This window comes from Pleurodeles waltl, chromosome 7 (assembly GCF_031143425.1).
Source record: "Pleurodeles waltl isolate 20211129_DDA chromosome 7, aPleWal1.hap1.20221129, whole genome shotgun sequence".
NCBI classification, from domain to species: Eukaryota; Metazoa; Chordata; class Amphibia; order Caudata; family Salamandridae; genus Pleurodeles; species Pleurodeles waltl.
Genome location: NC_090446.1, coordinates 1,294,252,182 through 1,294,276,364, shown reverse-complemented (window position 1 = coordinate 1,294,276,364; position 24,183 = coordinate 1,294,252,182).

Sequence of the window (24,183 nt, the reverse complement as noted above, 5' to 3'; positions counted from 1 at the left end):
GATTGTTATTGTTACTGTTTGTCATAGCACACTTTGCATCTTAACAACCCCTGTACATTTTTTATCTGTATAACACCTGTCCATCAATAATTTGCCACAAATCACTCTCGTGTTTAGCCCTTTGTGTATCTTGTCCCTTGGTGTTATTCCTTTTCTCTATAGGAGGGTACTCATTTCCTTTTAGGCGTAACTCGCTACCTTGTTTAGTCCTTGTATCCTGCTCTCCAGTGGACCCGGGCTGCGAGTGCCGTCATATTGTAGTAAATATGGCTCATCACTGCGTTTCTGAAATGTCGCAGCGTGGCGCTGAAATTTTTGCAGCTGTGCTGTGACTTGTAAATCTGGGCATGCGCCAGATTCCTTCGGGTTCCATGGGTTTTTGAATGGAAACACACCAAGCAACACCCATGGAACGCCCCTTTCGCACAGTGTTATGCGTGAAAGGGGTACATATTTACAAGGCCATGAAAAGCCATGCAAGGTGGCTTTGAGTGACCTTGTAAATATGGGCTGGCATACTCCGCCTCCGAAGCGTAAAAAAAAAGGATGCTCTAGTGGCGTAGTGTGCTTCAAGTAGTGTGGCCTACTATATTTTTGTAAGAAATTCACTAGAGAACGCTGCAGGACAGTTGTACACTTGCAGAACAGTTTTATAATAGGAACGTCGGTCTCTAGTAAACTGCTGTAATACGTTGCGGTGCATCGTAGATATGCAAGTTTTTCAATTAGAACACATTAATTTTTTTCAAATTAATCAGAGTATTGAAATGTAAAGATGTTACAATTACCTTTTGAAGTGTATTCAAAATACGGTCTTTCAGCAGCATTCTGAAAAACTCACACGTAACGAGTCTGCGGTTTCACTCTTCCTGCAGTACTGCAACCTTGTAAACACTGACAACAGGCTCACGTTATCACAAGCAGTATGCGTGTGGTCTTCAGATTGTGGAGAGTGCCCTCAATTGGCCTTGTAGTGAGCCAACCGGGGACTATCCCCGCATTGGCTCATTGTCCTGGATGCACACATTGTACGTGCTCTGGCCAGGCATGGCCAGAGGCTATAAAATAAACGAGCGGAGACCACACGTGGTCTTCCACTCACACTGTATGCATGTCTGCGTGTGTAGTCATTATGGGCGAGCACAAAGTGCTCCGTCCATTCTGTAATCTCTCTTTGGGCTTTAAACCACGCCCATGCCACGTCAGCCACTTACATTTGTTTGTGGGCTTGCCTTTTAAAATCCGCTTGCTTTCATTTGTGAAAGGCATGCATACGTCATGCCTTTTCCGATGTTTAGCCCACCTACACAGCACCGGTAAAGTACCAAAAACATACAAGGCTCGATGTTTTCAGCCTGGAGTTTGGACTACTTTATCTGTTTATTTTACATGCAGCGCGATCATGCTGCATTTTACATAGCACGATCGTGCTGCGATTTTTTTTGCTTTACAACGCTAATAGCTCTAACTCGAACAAATGTGAGACCCGTTGCATTGAAAATGCTAGTTTATACAATTGCAGCGTACAGGCCTCAGGCCCATCATTCACAGTGTCACAAACAGGGATCACCACACTGGTGCTGAGGACGATTTTCCCACGTGCCCTACAGCAACAGACAATGACACGGTTCACCTGCCAAGTGGGGCCAAAGGAGATCCTTGTACCGGCTGACCTGTCCTGCAGTTGCACGAGCAGCCACACCCGCATACTACACAGAAGCTGCACAACATGCTTCACATGGCCCACCTACCTCAGTGCCCCTCTGAGGCTTGCTGCTCAAGCTGAGGCTGCGACTGAAACACCACACAAGACTGACATTCCCCCGCCACCTCTGATTGCAAGTCTATGGGCCCCAGCAACTCCACGACTGGAGAAAAAGCCCCACCCACAGACCGCATTGGACGATGGAGCACAAGGGTTGGATGCGCCTGATTAACCTCAAGTGCCTACTGATTATGCAAACTGTCTCCTTCCTCACCATGCCTGAATGACATGCCATAGGAGCTCTCCCGCAGCATGACTAGGCCTGGTCGGCAGCACACTCGTGTCCATCATCTGTGAGAACTGCAGTGCATAAAGACTGCTCATTCGTTTGGTATGGGGAGTGTGCACATGTACTGACTGGAACATAACACGTGCTCCTTCTGCCCCAGGGTGAGCTGCAGGAGACCATACCAATATTTTACTGGGTGGTAGCTGCAACTGCGCAGAGACAGAAAAAAAAAAGAAAACATAATTATAAAATACAAACAAATGTGGAGAAAATAATGAGACAAAATAACCCTGTCCTTTCGAGACGTTTACGGAGCAAGTGAAAGGCAACTGCTGTCCCTGTCCATTCGGAACATTGCCCCACTGCGCGGGGAGCTTAGGCTATAATAAACAAGCATTTGCAATGCAATAGGTCTCGCATTAGCTTAAGTTAGAGCTATTGGCGTTGTAAATTCATAACTGGACTTTTTTGCATATAAATTTGTCAACCCTGCCTAATAATTTGGTCTTTTCCTGCCACATAATTCCAGTGGCCCTACATATAACTAAAGCACTTCCGTTTACCTTGTTTATCTATCTGCAGCAAAAAATTAAAATGTTGCCATTTAGCATCCTAATTTAAATCTGCCACGCTAATTCATGCTAATTACATTGCACTACGTCACTGCATATTTAGTAACTTTTGATCCTTTGAGCTCTAAATACATCTTTCTGGTTACATTCTGCAGACTATGCAGCAAATGATGGATTACATTGCACATCCATAATTATGTGGAAGTTGCTAACCCTTAAAATTGCACATCTCCTGTGTCCCCGAGGTTGTCCAAGTGACATTATATGGTCTTTGTTACCCAAGTAAATGGAACTTATTTTATCTACCCCAGAGGGACGAAATGCTCATTGGACCATCGAGTTTCGAACCTGTGACTATGAAGTCAGACAAATACTCTGTCGCCAAAGATTCCCAAGTTAAGCAAAGGGGATGGCCACAGATGTGAACTTTCATCATGAGGCTCTGCAATAGGACAGCTGCAGCCTTTCACGTGTAGTTCTGAAAGGAGCGAGCTATTGCCAGCCGTAGGCCCTGCCTTGATCTGTCTTAGCTTCAAGCTGGGATGAGCTCCCTGGGAGCCAAGACTTAAATATAACTGCAAGCGCTTCAGGATTTTGCTTCATCTTGATGTCTGGGATGCAGCAGGGAGGCGAATGGTAGAAGGAAGGAATTCGATTTTCTTTTGTTACTTCTTTTGTCTTACAGATTACTTTTGCTATTGTTCCTCTGCATATTTGAATGCCGAACATGTTTTACAAAACTATTTTTGAAATTAAGACTCATGTCATTGTTTACGCCCGTTCTCAAGTAATAATAACATTGCGACCGCCCTGAGGTCAGTACTGGATAAACAGAGCCCAGAGGAGTCTCACTTCGTGGCACAAATAAAGCAAGGAGGGAGCCAGATAAAGAAGCTTGCGAACCTTGAAACACAACTTAACTCTCAGATACAAATTTGGAGAAATAGTGCTACTGCAGTGTTAACGTAGCAGAAACATAGGCCCTCATTCTGACCCTGGCGGATACAATCCGCCAGGGCCAATGGGGGCGGGAGCACCGCCGACAGGCCGGCGGTGCTCCCTTGGTCATTCTGACCGCGGTGCTTTGGCCGCGGTCAGAACGGGAAAACCGGCGGTCTCCCGCCGGTTTTCCACTGCCCCCAGGAATCCTCCAAGCCGGCGCAGCTTGCTGCGCCGGCTTGGGGATTCCGACTCCCCCTCCCGCCATCCAGTTCCTGGCGGTTCTCCCGCCGGGAACCGGATGGCGGGAGGGGGAGTCGCGGGGCCCCTGGGGGCCCCTGCAGTGCCCATGCCAATGGCATGGGCACTGCAGGGGCCCCCGTAAGAGGGCCCCTACAAGTATTTCACTGTCTGCTTGGCAGACAGTGAAATACGCGACGGGTGCAACAGCACCCGTCGCACCTTCCCACTCCGCCGGCTCGATTACGAGCCGGCATCCTCGTGGGAAGGGAGTTTTTCCCTGGGCTGGCGGGCGGTCTTTTGGAGACCGCCCGCCAGCCCAGGGAAAAACTCATAATACCCTCCGCGGTCTTTTGACCGCGGAGCGGTATTATGGAGGGCTGAATTCTGGCGGGCGGCCTCCGCCGCCCGCCAGAATCAGAATGAGGGGCATAATGTGTTAATGGGGCTTATATGGGATCTTCGATGCTTTGTAAAGGTTTTTGTGCGATGGGATGCATCCTAATATGTTCCTACTCAATACAAAACAATAATCCGTGCTCCACGCTGAAAAGCGCTTGTACGCCTCGTTGGAGGTAGTAAGTGCTATAGAAAAACAATTACAATATTCTTCTACCCACAAAACCACTCACAAGTGACGCTGTGTGTGTTTGCGGCAGTTGCTTTTATTGTTTGCGTTATTTTATTTATGTACCTCTGGTTGGGCCTAACACGTGCCTGGCTAGGGAGCCCTCACCTTCTTTTACCCCCTGCCAGCTCACTGTTGTTTCTAAGGAATCTCTCAAGATCATCAGTTCCAAACAAATGCAACATTATGCTGAATCAAAACAAAACATTTTTAAAACAAGAAAAATCATACAAAGAAATCATTTTTGTAACTATAACAGCAAGAATTTGGTAACGACATTTCCTATCAAGCAGTGTTATATGATATGATCAGAACGCAATGTGCCTGCAGAAACTACAGATTAAAAATACTTGTGTTTTAATAAGCGCAGGGAGAGGTCAGGTCGCCAGGAGACAAAATGTGCGTCTAAAAAACAGAATAAAAGGCAATTTAGATAAACTTACCCAACAGTCAGCAGTCAACAGGTGCAAGGATTTCAGAACACCTCCCTGCATGTCTGTAAGGTGCTTGTGTCTGCGAGTTTGCTTGCGTCTATGTGCGCACACGTGTGCCCGTGTGTTGTTTATTTTTGCCACACAGGGCAGCGGAGACAGAACTGTGCATCTTTTATGAGTAGAGCAGGTCTGAATATGAGAAGAGATTCGCCGTCCCTAGCAGTAAAGGCTGTAAAAAGTGGGGTGTAATACGTGCATAAAGAGGATTTATGCATATATATATATGAAGAGACGTTATTGTGTTCGGCAAGTTGCTTGTTCCCTCAGCTCAGGCTGGCAGCTGCTTTGCAATGCACAGCCCCGGTAATTTCCATGTAGGGGCAAAATGTGGGGTGAGAAACAATCGGAGAATTGGAGAAATCTGGGCAACTGCTTGGCTAATTGAGGCTCAAAGGAGAATTAAAAAAAAAAACAGATATGCAGTCTACAGGACTGTGGCTTCTTATTCAAATAGATGCAGCCCCTTCTGCAAAAAAGACAGCGAGAGGAATGTGGACACAAGGGCAGCTGGTGTACCAATGCCCTCGCCCCAGCGCCCACCATCTTCTGGGTCATGCTGGCAGAGTAATTTATAGCAGCCGCTTTTTTTGGGGGGGGGCGGAGTGGACGAAGTGCCAGTTTCGAAGTGGCTGGGCATTGTTGAGAAGAGAACAAGTTAGGGAGAGAGGGATCCTTAGCTCCAGCCTGAAATTCACAAAAACATCCAAGTAAATAACATCCACATATAATGAGGTCTGCTGTCCCTTCTAAATAGGACGGTGCTCTGTAAGTGATTTAGTTTGTTCCCACGATGGGACTCGCTGCACGAGTGGGTTTGTTTATGTTTCCAGTTGTGCTATTTCTGTACCAGTGTGTTGCACAATTTTAAGGCACAGGACGTGCTTGGAATTACTGTGGAAGGGGTATGAAGTCACTTTATTTTCTGTGCCATGATATGGAGAGGGCATGGAAGGATGTTAAAAACAACGGATTTATTCTGCGGCATGCAAAGGTTTGCAGGCAGGCAGGGGCAGCGCTTGCGGTCCAGTGAGCTGCTTGTAAAATCTCCCAACAGGTGCCCCCGGTGCCCCCTGGTTGTATGATGAAAGATGCAGGTTTGCACACACCCAAAATAAGGACAATGCTGTGGTTTAAAAACAAATGTGCCTACAGACTTTACAACAGAAGAATGCAGGCGGATTTCCATTGCGTGGGCAGTTCAGGTCAGTTTCCTGCCCACATGTTGGCAGTGACAGGGGTGTGAAGCAGGGGTGAGGGGCTTGGGCTGCAGGTATAACAGCAGAAAACTGCGGGCAGTTTCAGATTAAGTGAAGGCAGTCCGAGAGAAGCTATCACTTTTCACTTCAAAAGCCGATTGATTTTTTGCATAAAGAAACATTAAACGCGTAGCAGTGTGAAGAGTGAGAAGGTGCGGTGGGTCCGATCTCTCTCTCCCAGAGCCGCGATTCTAGCACAGGGCTGGCAGGGGAGGTGAAGGGGGTAGATTACCTCATGTACTAGAGTAAAATAAAACAATCAAAAACACTAAATAAAATATAAAATGTCCCTGAGATGGGAAAGCGCATTCCTTCACTTATTAATTAGGGGCTTTGTTTGGCTTGCATTGTGGCACATGTCGTGTCTAGGCGCTTTATGCCTACTTTTAAGTGTAGCCGTGGGACAAGAAAGATTTTAAAAGAACAGGATTTCAATGTTGAGCCCTTGACTATGGAGAAGCAAAGTCGGGTAAATTTTACCACCGCAATGCAACAATGAGAGGTCCACATAGTAGAAGGGCATCAGAACAGGGCGGGTAAGTGTTGGTGTGAGAGAGCGTGGGGTCAGAGGTCACTCTTATCGGATTCACCTCAAGTTTTTCATGAGTCGCTCTGGAGTTCTTAGCAGGTTAGCAGAGGTTACATTGCCAGAAACCTTTAGAAGTCCCAGAAAGAAACACTGGCAATGCATCAAACAGGATATTCTGATGCAGGGTAAACTGCACTCGGGAAAAAATTCAGTGACAGCTGTTTTAGTGTAAAAGGTCATTTATTAGGACAGGATTGCATAAATAACATAACCATTAACTTTCAAAGGTAACCATAACTTTAATAACGCCCTCCTATTAACATCTCCTCGCTCATCCTTCTTCTTCAAACCCTTATCTCGTTTCCATTCCCCTACGCACTCCCCTTTTCCTTTCATGCCCCATTTGGTTCGTGCGTACCCCCACTCAGAGCCTTCACCTGCTTGTTTATTCCCTAGAAGGGTGGCCAAGCCCGCATCTGACTCACCACCCTCCCCCATCTACTGCTCGCTCACCCCTGCAACCTGCCCTAACTGACAATTTCCCTCCCCTCCTTGCTATTCGACTCTAACTTCCGTCCCTCCAATCGCTCTTCCAATTGCCGGGTGGGTGGGAGGCCAAATTAAAACGCGCGATGTAAGCGCGGAAAAGAGGCCGGTCCCTCCACCCCAACCCCTTTTATTTCCTCCCCCTAGACCCGCCCCCACTTACCTTTCCCAATCCCTGTCCCTCGCCGTCACTTCCTTTCCCGAATTGACCCGCGGGAAGACTAGAGCGTTGCTCTTGCTTTCCCGCGGGCCCCTCCATCGGGAAATAATTCAGTGACAGCTGTTTTAGTGTAAAAGGTCATTTATTAGGACAGGATTGCATAAATAACATAACCATTAACTTTCAAAGGTAACCGTAACTTTAATAACGCCCTCCTATTAACATCTCCTCGCTCATCCTTCTTCTTCAAACCCTTATCTCGTTTCCATTCCCCTACGCACTCCCCTTTTCCTTTCATGCCCCATTTGGTTCGTGCGTACCCCCACTCAGAGCCTTCACCTGCTTGTTTATTCCCTAGAAGGGTGGCCAAGCCCGCATCTGACTCACCACCCTCCCCCATCTACTGCCAACCAGCACAAACCCATTTGGCGTTTTGCTGCCCCACCCCCCCAAAGGCCACGCTACTGCGACCAAGTACTTCTCATTTCTTGTTTGTAATCCACCAATTTTCTCCCCACAAATCTTCCACCAGCAGTCTCAGATTTGTCAGATATTATGCGTTTCCCATTGTGTACAGGTGCACACCATCGTTTCTGAACAGTGCCACCTCCTGCTCTGTAATGTTCTCGTGTTTCATTAATTTTTAGCCCTTGCGCCCAGCAAAACCTTTACTCCTTCGAGCCCGCTCCATGGCTCCATACTTAACTGCCCCTCTCCACCCTCTACGCGGAACAAATTCTGTCCACCCAAGTATGTACCATGCCATTTTTTGCTTGAGAATCTCCAAATCCCTCTGCACGTGTTGCAGTAGCGTGAGTTCTGACAATTTCACAAGGCCATCCTCTCCCAAATGTATGATTAACAATTCCGCCACATTCCCAATTCCATAAATTAGCAGTGATGAAAGGAAGCAGGTTACCCCACCGCCTTCTGCTCTTTCCCCACCATAGCACCTCGTGCCGCCTGCTGGATAGTCCCAGGACCCGACCATATATCTGTTTTCTCCACGAACTTCGCTGCCCAGTGGACAAATGAATGGCCGACCAGCCATGTAACCATCTTGCTCTGTGATGGACCAAACGCATCTCCTGCAATGGAAAAATAACTGTAACCTGTGTTTTTTTTTTTTTTTTTTTTTTTTTTAACAGAACAAACCCCCCCCCTTCTAAAACCCCCTCCAACTGTATCGCCCCACCTTTCAGGGTATTAACTTAAAGTTCACAACACCTTGATCGCTAGCGGACTCTCGCCTTGATCTTTTGCCCAGTCCCAACCCAAATGCGCTGCGGCCGTAGCTGCCCCAAACCTAAACTAAGGTGTGCAGAAAAAACCATGGCCCGGCGGCCCACACGACCCAACGCCATCCTCAACACTCGTAAGAGCTGAAAACTAGTGAGCTTGGACCTTGATCTGTGCACAAAAACCCCGGCTTCCTTGTTTGACAACCGTGAGGATTGACTGAAAGCTCCAAAAAACATCCACCCTGCCTAAGCGGAAAAATTGCTAGCTCGTATTCATCTGCGCAAACATACCGGCAATTCGTGTAACAAATCTAGTAACGACTCAAAAATTGGGTTCCCTGGCCGTTCTACCCCCCACCGCTCTAATTCTGCCCCAACCTTTTAACATTCTTCCCACAGATCCTTTCTTGCTGGGTCGTGATCAAAAACCATTGCCATAAAAAGGTCCACCTGCCAGTTTACCCCCAAATAGTGGCCGCTGATACCCTCTCTGAAACATGCACTGTACAAGAACTCAAAACTCCTGATGCTCTAGCTGTTTGTCACTCTGCCCCCAAACTTTCCTGTAACCGCTCAAAAACTGAAAAAAACCCAACCAGGCCAGCCGGTAACTTCGCCGATTGGAGTCCGCTAAAAACATCTCCACCCACCCGTGATCATCATACCCCCCATTCCCAATTGTCTGCCGGGACCGCTGTCTTGGTCCGCTCCATTCCTGACGCCAGGTTGCTGAAACGCTGCCCCTGTGAAAGGGACATGGAAACCGCAATCTCGTTGACAACTCCTGGTATATGGACATCTTTAAAGATCACAATTCCGAGATAAGCCCTGCAACATGAATCGGCGCAACCAGTGCAAAAACCTTCACATCCCTCGCTTCCTGTCCGTTCCTCAATCCACGACAGCCATGTTGTTGGTTCTGAAGAAAACTGCCCTATATGCTAACTCGCGCCCCCATACTGCCATGGCCACCAGCAAGGAAAATAATTTCCAGAAAAGCAATGCTCCTCCTAAGTTGTCACCAAAATGCTGGCCTCGCCTCCGGGCACCATCTGCCATCCCCGAAAATCTCTAAAACCATGCGCTCCTGCCGCATCTGAAAATATCTGCACCTGCCATACTGTCTCTTCTTCCCAGAACCACCTGGGTACCCCAATTAATTGTTTCAGAAATATTTCCCACCTTAACATCTTCCAAGTCCCCTTGACCCTCTTATTCTTTGGTGTGGCAAAACTGCGCCTGAAATGCACGACCCTAATCACCTGCAAAAACATCCTCCCCCCTTTAACTGTCCTACAAGCAAGGTTAAGGTACCCCAACCGCTTCTGGGCTGTCTCAAATCGATTTTCCGTGATCCCTATCACCGTGTCCAACAAAAACAGCATCTCCGTTACTGTCTGTGCCGGTAATCTGTCCGTCATTATACTGGAGTCTTAAATCCCTACCCAGAAAGGTAAGAAACTATGAGGGGCCTTTGTCTTTCTGGGTGCCAATGGCACTCCCATCTGCTGTGCCATATCCTGAAAACCTTCCAGAGCCGTCCGGCACTCCCCGCGAACCCTTCCTTCCTACAAAGGAAGTCATCCAAATAATGGGTCACCGCATAATGCCCACTACTCTTGACAAAGACCCACTGCATGAAGGTGCTAAAAGCTTCGAACAACGCGCATGAAATCGCGCGACCCCTGGGCAGGACCCTGTCCACATAGATTGCCCCTTCAAGCTGCATTCCCCAGCAATTCAAAAATCCCTTGTGTGTATCGGCAATAACCTGAAAGCTGATTGTATATTGCATTTTTCCAGTTCTGCCCCCATGGCCGCACGCCCTGACCAATTTTACGGCATCATCCACATATGCATACACCAGTCTGGTGTCTTCTGCTGCCATGAAATCGTTAACAGATGTGCCCTCCGGCCATGAGAGGTGATGTATCAACCTGATTTCACCCGGGGCCTTCTTCGGCACGACTCCCAGCAGGGATATCATCAAAATCTGACTTGGCCGCCCATAAAAATGGGCCCGCAATTCTGCCCAATGACCGTTCCTTGTCCAGCTTTTTCCTTACCACCTGTGGTAATTCCCTTGCAGACCGCACGTTGTCTGCCCAGTGTCTCACCCGTGAGCCGTGGTCACTGACCCTCAAAACTTCTTGAATCCCTTCTGCTAACTCAAAGCAGCTGCCCTATCCGTGTATATACGCAGCCCTGGTAAGATAAAGACTAACCTAACTGGCGTAGGCCCCCCTTTGGAGCAGATAGCGCCCTGTGTCCCTCCGCCTTTTGCCGCCCTCCATTGTACGGAGGGACTGGAGGTGAAAAACATTGAGTAACCTGATGACGGCCCCCGCACTTGGAGCAGTCCTGTTTCCTTTTTACAAGGATGTCTGGATCAGAAACCCTTGGTGAAAATCCCGCACGCTCCTGTCGTGTTAAATGTTGTTCTTTGTCTCCCCCCCCCCCCGGGGCTGGACGTGCCTGAAAAGGCTTATATACCACCGGTAACCCACTGGCCGTATGTGTCGCTACTGCGGATTGTGATGATGTCATCCCCTGCATCCATAATTCTGGGTCTACATCCCCTCCATGGCTTAATGATGTCCATGTATTTAAATAGCGCTATAGCCTATGTCAGGGTATTTCTCACAATAAATGCTTGCAAAATTAAAAACGCTGACGTCCATATTAATTGGCACCCTCGGCCTACGGGCCAACTCCTACTCTTCTTCCTTAGACCCTCCTTTGGCTTGTATGTCCTTATGAAAGAGTTTAAAAACGTCTACATAATCAGGTCTCCATATTCTTGCCTTCGCTTTTTCCGCTACGTGTGAGCACAATGGCATAGCCAGACCCATATAGGGTAGCCTCTTCTTGTGTCCTCCCCCTTCCTACTCTCCTGTGCCTGACTTCTCTCCTGCTATCTTGTCCCCGCCCTCGCCCTCAGTTGTAGCTCTGGCTCGCAGCAGTGTGTCAACTGTCGAAACTTCCCCCACCCCAACGGACTTGTAAGTTGAAATGACATCCTCTTTTCGCCGTCCCCCAAACCTACCACCATTGCCCTTTACCTCTTCCATGTGTAGTCGAAAGCCGCGAAAACTTTCCGGGCCCCTCGGCCCCGTGCTTGGTCCTGCCTTCTTTCCTGTGGACCCATGCTGTTGTCCCGCTCCTAAAAATAGAAACGGAGAGAGGGGTTGCGCCGCTCCTGCGTCCTCTTCCCCTCCCCCTTATGCTGTGTACCTCTGTTTCCCAGATCTCCCCCTTTTCCCATTCTTCCAGAAACCTATTCATAGTCCAGTTCTAGCACTTCCTATTCGCACACATCCGTTTGTCAAACACTCCCACTCATCCTCCTGCATTTATTAGACATGTCATCTTGCCCCACATGGCGTCCGCCATTCTGTGTTGTCCCCGATCCTGCGAAGTAGAGAAGGCCGCCGAAGACCCCTCTAGCGCTTCTGACCAACGTGCCGGGGCCGTATTGCGCCCCGTTGGTATCGCCTTCTTTCTACCAACCTCTTGCGTTGGCATTGACCTTCCGCGCGCCACATGGCCATATGCGCCACTGGCTCCCATCTTGCTACCTAAAACACTATCCTCCCCGACTTCCTGTCCCCTTCCGCTCGGGACCCGTACCCAGCTGCCCCTTCCTCTGTCTTGGGGCATGGTTCCTACGTTGCCTGTACTGTCTGCTGGCCTCTCCGGCTGCCGGCCGCATGGCACGGACATGTCCGGGGCGGGGGTCCCTCTTACACTTGCCTGCCTGTGCCCCCTTGCTGCGGCCCACCGAGGGAGTGTTGATAAGGGATACGTGGCCTTTGCGTAACCTGCCGCCTCCCAGGGTCTTGACGTGGGGCCTGGACAAAGGGGAGGGGGCCTGTGAGCGCGTTAATTTTTCCCTGCGTAATAGCCTCCCTGTATAAAATTGTATCTCTTACTTTTCATAATATATATATATATATATATATATATATATATATATATATATATATATATATATATATATATATATATTTTATTTTTTTTTTGAGGGGGGGGGGCGCCCTAACTCGCTTAATTGGGCCCTGAAAGCCTGTGGCGAGGGCCCCACGCCTTAATGTGTGATCTCCCCCCACCTATTAATTATAGTTAACCAGCCTGTGCCTGAAAACATAATGCTCTAATTTAAACTTACCCTTGTCTACTTACTGATAAATTTTTTTTTTGAGAGCCCCCACGCGGTCGGAGCCAGGCAATCTGGACCTCCGCTGAATGAATTGAAAATGTTGGGCCCCCAGAAAAAAGGGGGGGGGGGAGGCCTGCTGTCGGGGCCCCCAGGGGGCCGCAGTGGCTCAAAACAGCCACTTGCTACTGCGGTGGTGGAGCTGCGAGTGCAGGCCTACTGGCCAGCAAACGCGCGTCTTGTTCCTGAAATGGGGGGGGGGCGGCGCTCGAAAGGAGCGCATGGCCACCCCCAGTAATTGTGAAGGGGCCGCGCGGGCTGAAAGCGTGCCCCGGCCCCCTAGTATTAAAACCAAAGGACACCAAAACTCCCATATACCGCTTCCCTGCCCTAAACCCCAGCCTACCTGCACCACAAACTCCCACTATGAAGGATCCCCAGGGACCGGCCACTCCAAATTAAAACGCGCGATGTAAGCGCGGAAAAGAGGCCGGTCCCTCCACCCCCAACCCCTTTTATTTCCTCCCCCTAGACCCGCCCCCACTTACCTTTCCCAATCCCTGTCCCTCGCCGTCACTTCCTTTCCCGAATTGACCCGCGGGAAGACTAGAGCGTTGCTCTTGCTTCCCGCGGGCCCCTCCATTGTGCACCTGTCTGCCTCAAAAAAGTTTTAAACGGACATGCGGGGGCCCTATAAGGGAACTGAGAAAGCAGGTTTCCAGGAGTTCTTAAATTGTATAATGTGCGCTGATATCAGAAAATAAGTTTTCACTTTATAGTAGAAAAACCCTTTCTTGGCCGCAACCTGGGAGGAGCAGGGGAATACTGCAGCGAATATGTGCGTTGGGCGCGCTGTATAAAAGATTAGATATCCACCTAGAAGCACTCTAAAGGAATAAAGAGCACAAATTATATGTGCGTACATTCGCTGGCGGGCGCCGTGTTTAAACCCATCCCGCTCCGATTTGATTTTTGCGTGTATTGTTGGTGATTTGTTTTGCAGGTAATGGATATGACTCCTGGCAAATGGTAGTTTTGTGCAAGGAAAACTTTGTCAGTTTAGGGTATTGAAAAGCTCGAGCACTCTCCCTGGGGCTGGCAAAGAGGAACGCACAGGGGCCATGACTACAACGGCACAGTACCTGCCCCACAACAATGCACTTTCGGGCTGCAGCTCATACAGAAGCTTGTTTTAGGCACAGATGGAGCAAACGTGACCGTCTTTTTCTGTATAAGGTGTCGACCTTTGCAGAGAATGCACCACACCCAGGAATTTGTTCCCTTATCTCAAAGCCCCATTTAGAATCCAGAGACCAACAAGCAATGGTGAAGGAATAGAGACAACCTCATCATGCCCTCAATTATGTCATCGCACATGACGTGAGGCGGCCATCTTAAATTGGGGAAATATACATTAAATATTGTAATGGTAGCGATTTTCTCTACGCATTGGCAGCGCGTAAGGAAATCAATATAAACATAGTTGTGGTGATGATTGTCTTTGCACTGTGGCAGGAGGGGGTGGAAATAGGCACCCTTATAAAACAGCCTCTAACATTTGACCTCAGTCTTTGAATGCACAACACCAGAAAAGAACACGATTTAAAGCCCTGTTACCAGAAACAGAATGGAGCCCTTGAAAACATCCAGCGCTCTGGTCAAATGCTATTAGCCTAGGAATAAAGTAGTCCCTAAGCACATGATACATTGGCACAAGTGGAAGGGTACAAGTACTGGGGACATGCTCCAGGGTAGTGTACAACTGTGGAAAGGTGGGATAAAGATGAAGGACTGACCACTAGCAAGCAAGGATTTTTTAAGTACACTGAAACAAACCAGTGAAAAAGCAGAGAGCCCACAAAGAAGTATATACTAAAGTATATACAAGAGGTCTCGAATGCTCGACCTAAAAATGGTGGATGACAGGGCTGTGGCAGCACCCCTCAGTTTTTTCCTCAACAACACACCCTCGTAGGGGTGCTACAACCTTTCAGTAAACTGTCAGACCCTGCAAAAGCCTCACATCATTGGAAGATATGAGTAGAGAGGCTAGAAAACTACTTAATTGCCACCCGGGAATATGACGGGCCTTCAAACAGTCACTCCTGTTACATTATGGGGGAACGAACTTCTCTCAAAGTAGATTAAAACTGACAATGGACTGCAGTTTCAAGGGACTGACTTCAAAGAACTTCTAGAGCAGTTAGGAGTGAAACACTGCCAAATAACACCTCAATGGCCACAATCGAATGGAGAGGCTGAGCCCTTCATGCACACACTGAACGAGGCCCTCTCAGTTGCCATGATGGAAACAACCGACCTTGAACTCAGCCTCCAGAGGTTTCTGAGAGAATACCGAAGGCCACCTCACTGCACCACGCAACGACCCCCATAATCGTTGATGCTAAATGGGACGAGGCGTGACACAATCCCAACTTGTCCTGGCTGGTTACCTCCACCCTTCAACTCTTATGAGACCCAGGCCCGACAATCTCAGAACAACACAAGGGTGAGTCTGAAGAGACGTTCAAGGACACAAAACCTCACACTGGAGACCATGTGATCATCAAAGAAAGGAGGCCAGGCTGGAAGTTCAGAACACCTTTTGAGCCAGGGAAGTGGACCGTGCAGACGGTGGCTGGCACCATGGTCGCCGCCCAGAAGGGAGCTGAGTAGGTAAGCATAAACATACATGGTTCTGTAAGGCAACCTCCCAGAGTCACAGGAGAAACCGACATAGAAGCCAAAGACATAGCATGGGACACATCCACCAATGTAGGAGAGCCTAGTGGACCACCCCGGGTCAACCTCATGCCCGAGATGGACTCGAGCAGAAGGAGGGATGACACTTACCAGGACACCAGAGAGAACAAAGTCCATTCTTACCACTATTGGCATGATCTTCGATCAAACCTGCAGCTGAGCCAACAGCTCAAGGACTTTGTGTGCCATAAAACACAAGGCACATTGATACCAAGTTGGGAAGAGATGTAGTGAGCCACCTGGGGACCACCCCCGAGTTGGCTCATTGCCCCAGATGCGCACTTTGCTACATCCTCCTGTCAGGAGTGGCCAGAGGCTATAAAATAAACGGGCAGAGACTGCACGTGGTTTTCCACCAACACTGTCTGCATGTGTATGTGTGTATTCATTTATAGCATTGCAGCGTATAGGCCTGAGGCCCAACATTTACACTGTCACCACCAGGGGTGACCACAGGCCCATAGGCACATGATCTGGAAGCACAACTTTGTTTATTTGGCGCATTCCAGGCTATCTTCATTTATATGCAGCAGTTGGGAGTGCCCAAAAAGTTATATTATCATTAAAGATTATTTTGAGGCGTTTACTATTCCCGTAAGCCAAAGCAAAAATATTGAGGGTTTGGGCTTTAGCTTTAAACTCACCCCTTCCTTTTCCTTTTTAGGCAGTAAGTTGTTTCCCTGCTCTATATGATAGTATTGCACACTATTCACTCCAAAATGCTAATTTAGGTGATTTTAATAAGCATGCTGATGACCTCACTTCCATTTTAATTTTAATCTAATTCAGCAGGTCCAGGCCCCTAGTCATCAGGTAGTCCATATGCTAGATATGAATTTTACTAATGCCTCTAGCCTGCATGTTAATGATCCAGAAGAGTTAATTTGGACCAATCGTTTTAGTATTCCTACTGTGTTTTCTGGTCCTTCCATACAGACTAGGAGTGCCCCTTCTCAAGTAATAAAAAGAAAGTGGCAGAACATGGAGGAAGTTCTGGGTCAGTACCATAGTTCTGATCCTCTGATTTGACAAGTAGCAGTTGAATACGACATCTTGCTGTTTGATAGCTGGGTTTCTAATTCACTAGACCACCTTGCTCCCTTAAAAAAGTATGAGGCAAAAAGACTGAGGCCACCTGAACCCTGGTTTTCCCCACTCCTTAGAATGCAGAAAAGGTGGTGCAAAAAATTAGAGTGCAACTGGAGGAAATCGTATGACTTCACTGCTAAGACTCTTTACAAAGCAGTGCTTAGGAGCTTCAGTAAAAATACTCGTACAGCTATGAAAGAATATTTTGCACACCATATCAAAGGGGCAGCAGATGTGCCAAATGAAATGTTTAAGATAGTGAATTCTTTTGTGTCACCTAAAGGGATAAAAATATCCATCACCCCCTCAGCGGAACTTTGTGAAAAGCTATTGTTTTTTTGATGGGAAGATTCCTTCTGTGTCTGAAGAATGCTTTCTGAATGAGTTATCAAAATGCAAGTCTGGTTCTCCACAGGATGACAGTCCCCCACATATCTGCAGACTTATGGCACAGTACTTTAACCCCCCTGCTCGATGAAAGATGGAATACCTCACTAATGTCTGGAATTTTTCCTGTGTGTTGGAAACAGGCATCTCTTCTGCTGTTGCTAAAAAAGCCTAATGCCAACATAAGCGTGATGAGCAATTAAAGGTCCATATCTCTCCTCACAGCTCCTACAAAAATTCTGGAGAAACTGGCCAATCAACAACTGTCCACTTTTGTGAATGCTAGTTCTATTCTCCATGATTCGCAGTCAGATTTTCGGATAGGTTTTAGTATGGAGATAGCCCTTTTTGGAGGTAGCAGAGTTTGTCAGGGAAATTTTGGACAATAGCTCTCCAGTTATGGTGTTGCTCCTTGATTTGTCTGCAGCATTCAACAGTATTTCTTATGCTATCGTGTTGAACAGACTTAGCATTCTTGGCATTCAGGGCAAGACTCTTATGAGTCAAAACTTTATTGGAGAGCAGAGCCCAACGCATCTATTACACATGCACTTAACAATCCTCCTAATCCTATACCGTCGGTCCCAAATCTGGGCATTATCTTTGATTCCACTCTCTCCTTTGGTGCCAAAATTTTAAAAAAATTGTCTCTGAAGATGAAAACTATAACAAAGTTTCTTGATCTGATTCCTGAAGAGACAAGGAAAACAGTAGGCCATTCCTTGGTCACATCCCGCCTGGACTACTTAAACCCTCTTGGGCCCATATTTATACTTTTTTAGCACCGCCTTTGCGCTGCTTTTTGATGCAAAAGATGTGCAAACGTACAAAATACTATTGTATTTTGTAAGCTTGCGCCACTTTTGCGTCAAAAAATTATGCAAATGCGGCGCTAAAAAAGTATAAATATGGGCCTTGGTTTCTCTGCATTTTTGAAGTGCAGACTTCATTTAATTCAGAATGCACCAGCAAAAGTAATCCGGAGAGTTCAGAGGTGCCATCATATCTCTTCACATCCGAGACACCTGCACTGGCTCCCGGTGGAACAGTTTACTAACCTCAAAGCTTTGACGTTGGCTTTTAGAGCTTTTCAAGGTGAGGCCCTACGCTATCTATTCAATACACTCAAAAGAGGGTACTTAGATCGAACAGTAGTCGCGTCTTGCGGATCCAAAATTCTTGATGTCCCTTAGCGGGGCAGTTCCTTTACTGTGCACATCGCAAAATGATGGAAAAGTCTTCCTCTTAATCTACAGCAGTTTGAGCCTCTGTCAGCCTTTAAAAGCGAACTCAAAACCTCGTTATTTGACCTCGTTTAGTTGTCTGTCATTTTGGCTTGCCTTATACTGTCTGCTAGAGCTCTGGGAAGCTTCTGTTGATGCATCTTTGTGCTTTATTAAGTCTCATTTGATTTGATGTGAATTACAATCCTGGATGCTGTAGTGCCTTCCCCAGCTTGGGAGCATTCAAATGAGTGTTCCACACATGGAGCTCCTTAACAGACAACATACTATTGTGGTCTGCACAATTTGCGTCCTAACTTTTATAACCACATCTAAACAACTCCTATCATATTACGTAATTCTGGTCTAGAGTCCACCCAGGACCGCAACAGCCCTAGTGTACATGATATCCAAGACACCACATCTCCCCCTTTGTTAAATGAAAAGTACAAACAACATTAGCACCATATTTCCTCAATAATTTGGCTAGGCGCTTGCGCTCGTCAGCCAGATCGGGTGGTATGAGATAGTTGAGACCCACCATCATCATGCATCGATGACAGGCTCAGATGTGCGATCTCGATGTTCAGGCGGGCCGCCTTGCTTGTTATCTCAGGTGCTGATGAATATTGAGGTAGGTGTTTAAAGTGTGACAAGACCCGTGTGATGGATTTTCTGGGATTATGTACTGTCACCATGTGTCCTTTGCATGTCACGACCCTCAAAGCGTCAACAGCAAATGGGGTGTCTGTTTTCCATTTCTGCTTGACAGCACCCAGGCTCCTGCATCAGCGCTGTCGGGATATTTTTTCAATTTGCACTTTTGACAAGTATCTGTGACACAAACCTTATCAGCATTCATAGATTGGCCCTATGTCCATTGTGATAGTTTGGTTCCAATGGCTTTCCCAAATAGCAAGGATGCCGGGCTTTCACCAGTTGTGGAGTGAAGAGTTGACAGATAGGCACGAAGGGCTGGGTATAGGGCTTGGTTTAGATTGATTCCCTCCATCAGGGCTCATTGAATTACCCTCTTGAGGATGTCAATAAATCTTTCAACAACACCATTGGCTTGGGGACAGAGAGGTGTACTCTTCTGATGCTTGAGTTTGAGTCGAACAAGAAACTCCTTGGATTCTTTGCTATTGAAAGGCAGAACATTGTCAGATTTTTTAATAGGAGGAATGCCACATGTGGAAAAGATGTTATCAAGCTGCTTGATGACTTTGTCATGAGTTGTTGATGACAGGTCTTCCACCAAATGAAAACATGAGTATTCATCAGTGACTACCATGAGATGATGTCCATTTTCTAGAGGCCAAAGAAATCAACTGCAACTCTCTCCCATGCATGTGCAGGAAGGTCAGATATTGTCAATGGAGGCTGTGTCACTTTGCTGAATAAACAGTTACAAAGGTGGCATGGTTTGAACTCTCTTTTTTAGCCTTTACTTATAATTTTATCATGACAGTTGCAAAACACCAATAACCCCAGAAATGAAGGAGTATTACAGTGAGGGCAACATATATCCATGTAGTGTAGAAGACACAACTCCAAGACACAAGTTTGCAATACAGTCAGATACATATGAAGGAAACAGAAGCAGAATGGGCGGGATAAGGGAGCAAGTAATGTCCAAGACTAGTAGTAACTGAACCGTAAAACCACTCTTGACCCACACAGTCTACCCCTATGATCAAGATCCCTGCTCCATGGACTCCAGTGTCTGCAAGTAATCTCGAAAGGTCGTCAAACATCCTTTGGTCTCAAGGTTGGGGGTTGGAGTGGGGCATAGAGCTCAAGCAGGCTTTAGGCGTTTAGTCCCTGTTGGAAATGGCCTTCTCTGAAGGGTCACCCCCAACCTTTTGCCTAACCTCCTCCCCTTTTTGCTGAATTCGTTTTTACTGTTGCTAAACAGTGCTAAAATGCATGCGCTCTTACCCTAAAACATGGTACCATTGGTTTATCCACAACTGGCATATTTAATGTACTTATAAGTTCCTAGTAAAGTGCACTATAAGTGCCCAGGGCCTGTAAATTAAATGCTACTAGTCGGCCTGCAACCCTCATTGTGTCACCCACTTAAGTAGCCATTTAAATATTTCTCAAGCCTGTATGATCAGTTTCACTGTCATGTCAACTTGGCATTTAAAACCCCTTGCCAAGCCTTAAACTCCTGTTTTATTACACATAAGACACCCCTAAGGTGGGCCCTAGGCAGCCCATAGGGCAGCATGCTGTGTAAATAAAAAAGCAGTACATATAGCTTTTAGTTTTACAGGCCCTGGTAGAGAAAAACTCTCAAGTTCATTTTTCACTACTGTGAGGCCTACCCCTCTCATAGGATAACATTGGGGATTCCTTAATACATTTATTGAGTTTAATTCCTGATTGGAAGGAGGTAGATCTTTCATGTTTAGTACCTATGGAATTGTAATGATAAATCATATTTAATGTTAAAGTCAATTTTATCATTACAATTTAAAAAATGGCACTTTTAGAAAGTTAGAATTTTTCTGTTCATAGCCGTGTGTGTCTGCTGCCTGTCCCCAATACACGTCTGGGATGGGTGACAGGTTGGACTTGTGCATTCCCTCTAGACAGCTACACACAATGGAGGAGTAGGTGTGAATTGATGGACCTTAATGGGCCATTAACTGGCCTGATGAAGGTGTAGCTTAGCAGTGCCTCCCTTACACTTGAATAGGCATGTCCTGTCTACCCACAAAAGGGGGTAACGCCCCTGTATTGTCACTCCAGCCCGGTTGGAGCCAGTCGAGAGGAGGCAGGCCATCTGTGCACTTCAACGGTATGCCTCCAGAAGCTTCTCCCAACTTCCAGAACCAGGGCACTAAAGGATAAATTCTGGACCTCAGGCGCTACCACTTCAGTACACTTCTGGACCCGTGGATACTCTGCCAGGAAGAAAGGACTGCTGTGCTGCTGAAAGGACTGTCACTCTGCTGAACTCCTGCTCTGCTGTGCTGACCTTCTGCCTGCTGCCCTTCTTGCTTGCTGGTGAGAAGAACTGGACCTACATCTCTCCAACCCAGAACCAGAGTGACTCCAAGTGCCTGCTGACTTACCTCCTGTTCTCTGAAGTCTTGTGGACACAAACAACTTCCAACCAACCTACTCCTGCACCTGGACTCAGCCATCTGTGAGCCTGCCCTGCCAAGTGGTACCACCCCAGTCCTGGACCCTTGGAAGTAGGCCAAAAGTGCTCTGCCCTCTGTGGTCCTCACTGGAACTGCAGCAAGGGCTCTCAAATCAATGCCGTGAAGATTGTGCACCAGGATTTAAGTTACCGTGTTCAGCTGGCCTAAGTCAGTCCCTATATTTGGCCTGCACTCTATCACTGTCAACCTGGACTCCTGTCTTTGTCCCGGTCTGGTGCGACAAGATAGCCACAGTTGACACTTTGCACTTTTGTGCGACATTTTCACCTAAATTGTTAAAAATTAATATCTTAAGTTCTACTTATTGTATTTTGTTGTTTTGGTCTTGTATTACTCAAATAAATATTCTCTATTTTTCTACCCTGGGATGAAGACCTTTTTGTGGTGCTTTCACTGTGTTACTGTAATTTAAGTGTTGCAAAAATACTTTACACTTTGCCGCTTATTTTACGCCTGACTACTTTGTGCCAAGCTACCAGAGGGTGAGCACAGGTTAATTTAGGGCAGACATTTTGATGCCAAGACCACCATGTCAAAATCTTTTAGGCGTAAGGGCCCCCCACCTGAAAAAATGTTCTAAAACCTTGGTCTCCTCATCATCATTTAGCAAACCAAAGGTTTGTGGGTGTCCTCTGGTTATGTTATCCTGCTACTGTTGTTGGCTTCAGTCATGTTTGTGGGGGAAGCTGGAGGGCGTTCAGAGTGTGAGCATGAAGAGCCATGTGATTGCGCTTCCGGAGCCGGTGGTATACCATCCTGTGTTGTGCCCCCATGCACCACAGGGCTTAATTAATTTGTGCACCTGTGACACAATGCTTTCTCTCTCCTCGCTGCTGCTGCCTGGGAGTGAGAGCTGGCCTAGATGCAGGGGTGCAGCCATATGCTGAGGCAGGCACTGTCTAGGAAGACAGCAGGTGTGGCAGCAGCTAGCACAGTACTGTAGGACAGTGCATGTCTGCATGACTTAAAGGTGGTGTGCCCCTCACATTTAAAAAAAACCCACATATACTGGGTTCAATTTAGCCCAAAATGAAGTCAGTGGTTGCGCATTGTCAATGAGGCATGTACCAAACTGGAGGCACAGGCAGCAGTGCGACAAAGAAACTTAACTGCTGCTTGCCACCCGGGCTGAGTGAGTCTCAGCTGTGATCAGACTGCTGCAGCCAGCGCAGCTGAGCCCCCAGGCCAGTGCAACCAGTGCCAGCTATATTGTGATGAGTGAACTGTACTCACTGAGGCGTCAGTGCAATGTGCAGTACAGTGCTTCAATTCTTGTCAACCTCCCACCATCCGGGCAGGAATGGGCAACAAGGCCAACCAGCTGTCGAAGTGCATTAAAAAAAGTATGGGAACTGTGATGCTGCGTGAAATAGGGGTGGTGTCAGTGAGTGTGGGAGCAAGGTCAAAGGTGTGGCTAAAACAAAATATCCTATTAGTTTTTTTAGGTCTCTCACTGTCAGGTAGCTACGTACGAAATAACATGCAATTTAAATTAAAAATAAATAAAAAAAGTTGTTACTCATTGGGCAAAGCACAATAGTACATTATGAAGCCTCTATTAGTTAATGCACTGTAGTGGTCTGTGCGTAACCAGAGAGCCACAGAAATACATCTTAGGTGGTGCAGTAGACAATAGTGACTTGTGCATTTCTAGTGCTGTGAGGTCACAACCTGTGACAGAAAGCACTGTGAATATGTAAGTCATTATTTTAAACTTGCATTACACACAGTATAAAATAGACTGCTACAAAATTCCTTATAAGTTCTGCGATAAAATGGTGCTTCTAAAATATAGATTTTAGCAATACCCTGACTGTAGGTAATGCAATTTTTTTTTTACATAACTGCCTCTTCAACACCTCCTCTGGGGTAGTAAGCGCTATGTAAATACAATTACAGTTAAAGCACTCACATCACAGCTCAGTTGTTAACTGCACTACCACTCAAAAATAATAAATCTTTGTTATTACAAAGATTGGATCAATTAAAGCCAGTTCCTGTTCCTAAGTGTCCTTTACATTTGCAGATTAACTCATAGGTTACATTTGCATTTCTATCAGGCAGCAACAGGCAGCCTGGCAGGAAGGTGTTTATCAGTCTGTCAGGCTTGGGTTTCACACCACAGGACACTCCCTGAATGATGCTTCAGCTGAAGCATTTAAACTATTGGAATTAACTGTCGGGGATGGTTGTCTTTTTTCCGAAAAGCAGGAGAAGGTTTTTTATGAATCCTTTTTGCTGACAAAAAGGATGGAGAATGTGTGACCCCCTTCCCATGACTCCACGCCTCCCCTGGGGTTCATGCCCCATTGATTGAAGACCTATGATTTAGGGTGTGTATCAGACTTACCTTGATTAGGACTGTGGTTCCTACTTGACAGGGTGCATACCTTTGCCAACTAGAGACTTGGTTTTTAACATTCCCCCATTGAAGAGTGATTTTGCACTTGGCCAGGAGCAATGCAAGTGTGGTGAATCGTTGGACATGTCGGTATGTCTAGAACATAGCCCAACAAGGCTATTAGTGGGTCTGGGTGATCTCCATGTCGATCATCAGGTCCAGTCAGGAGTGGACGTTACACCAAAAGGAAGCAATATGACTACATGTCCACATCCTGTGTATAAAATCAGCCCCACCAGTATGACATTTAGGACAGCTAGAGGAGCTCTCTGGGTCCAGGTGTGCCAGGGTGTTAGAAGTAACATAGGCTCTATGTAGGAATTTGTGATGAATGAGCTTGTGATGATGGTTAGGTGAAATAAGGTGTGTTTGGGCACCACAAGCAT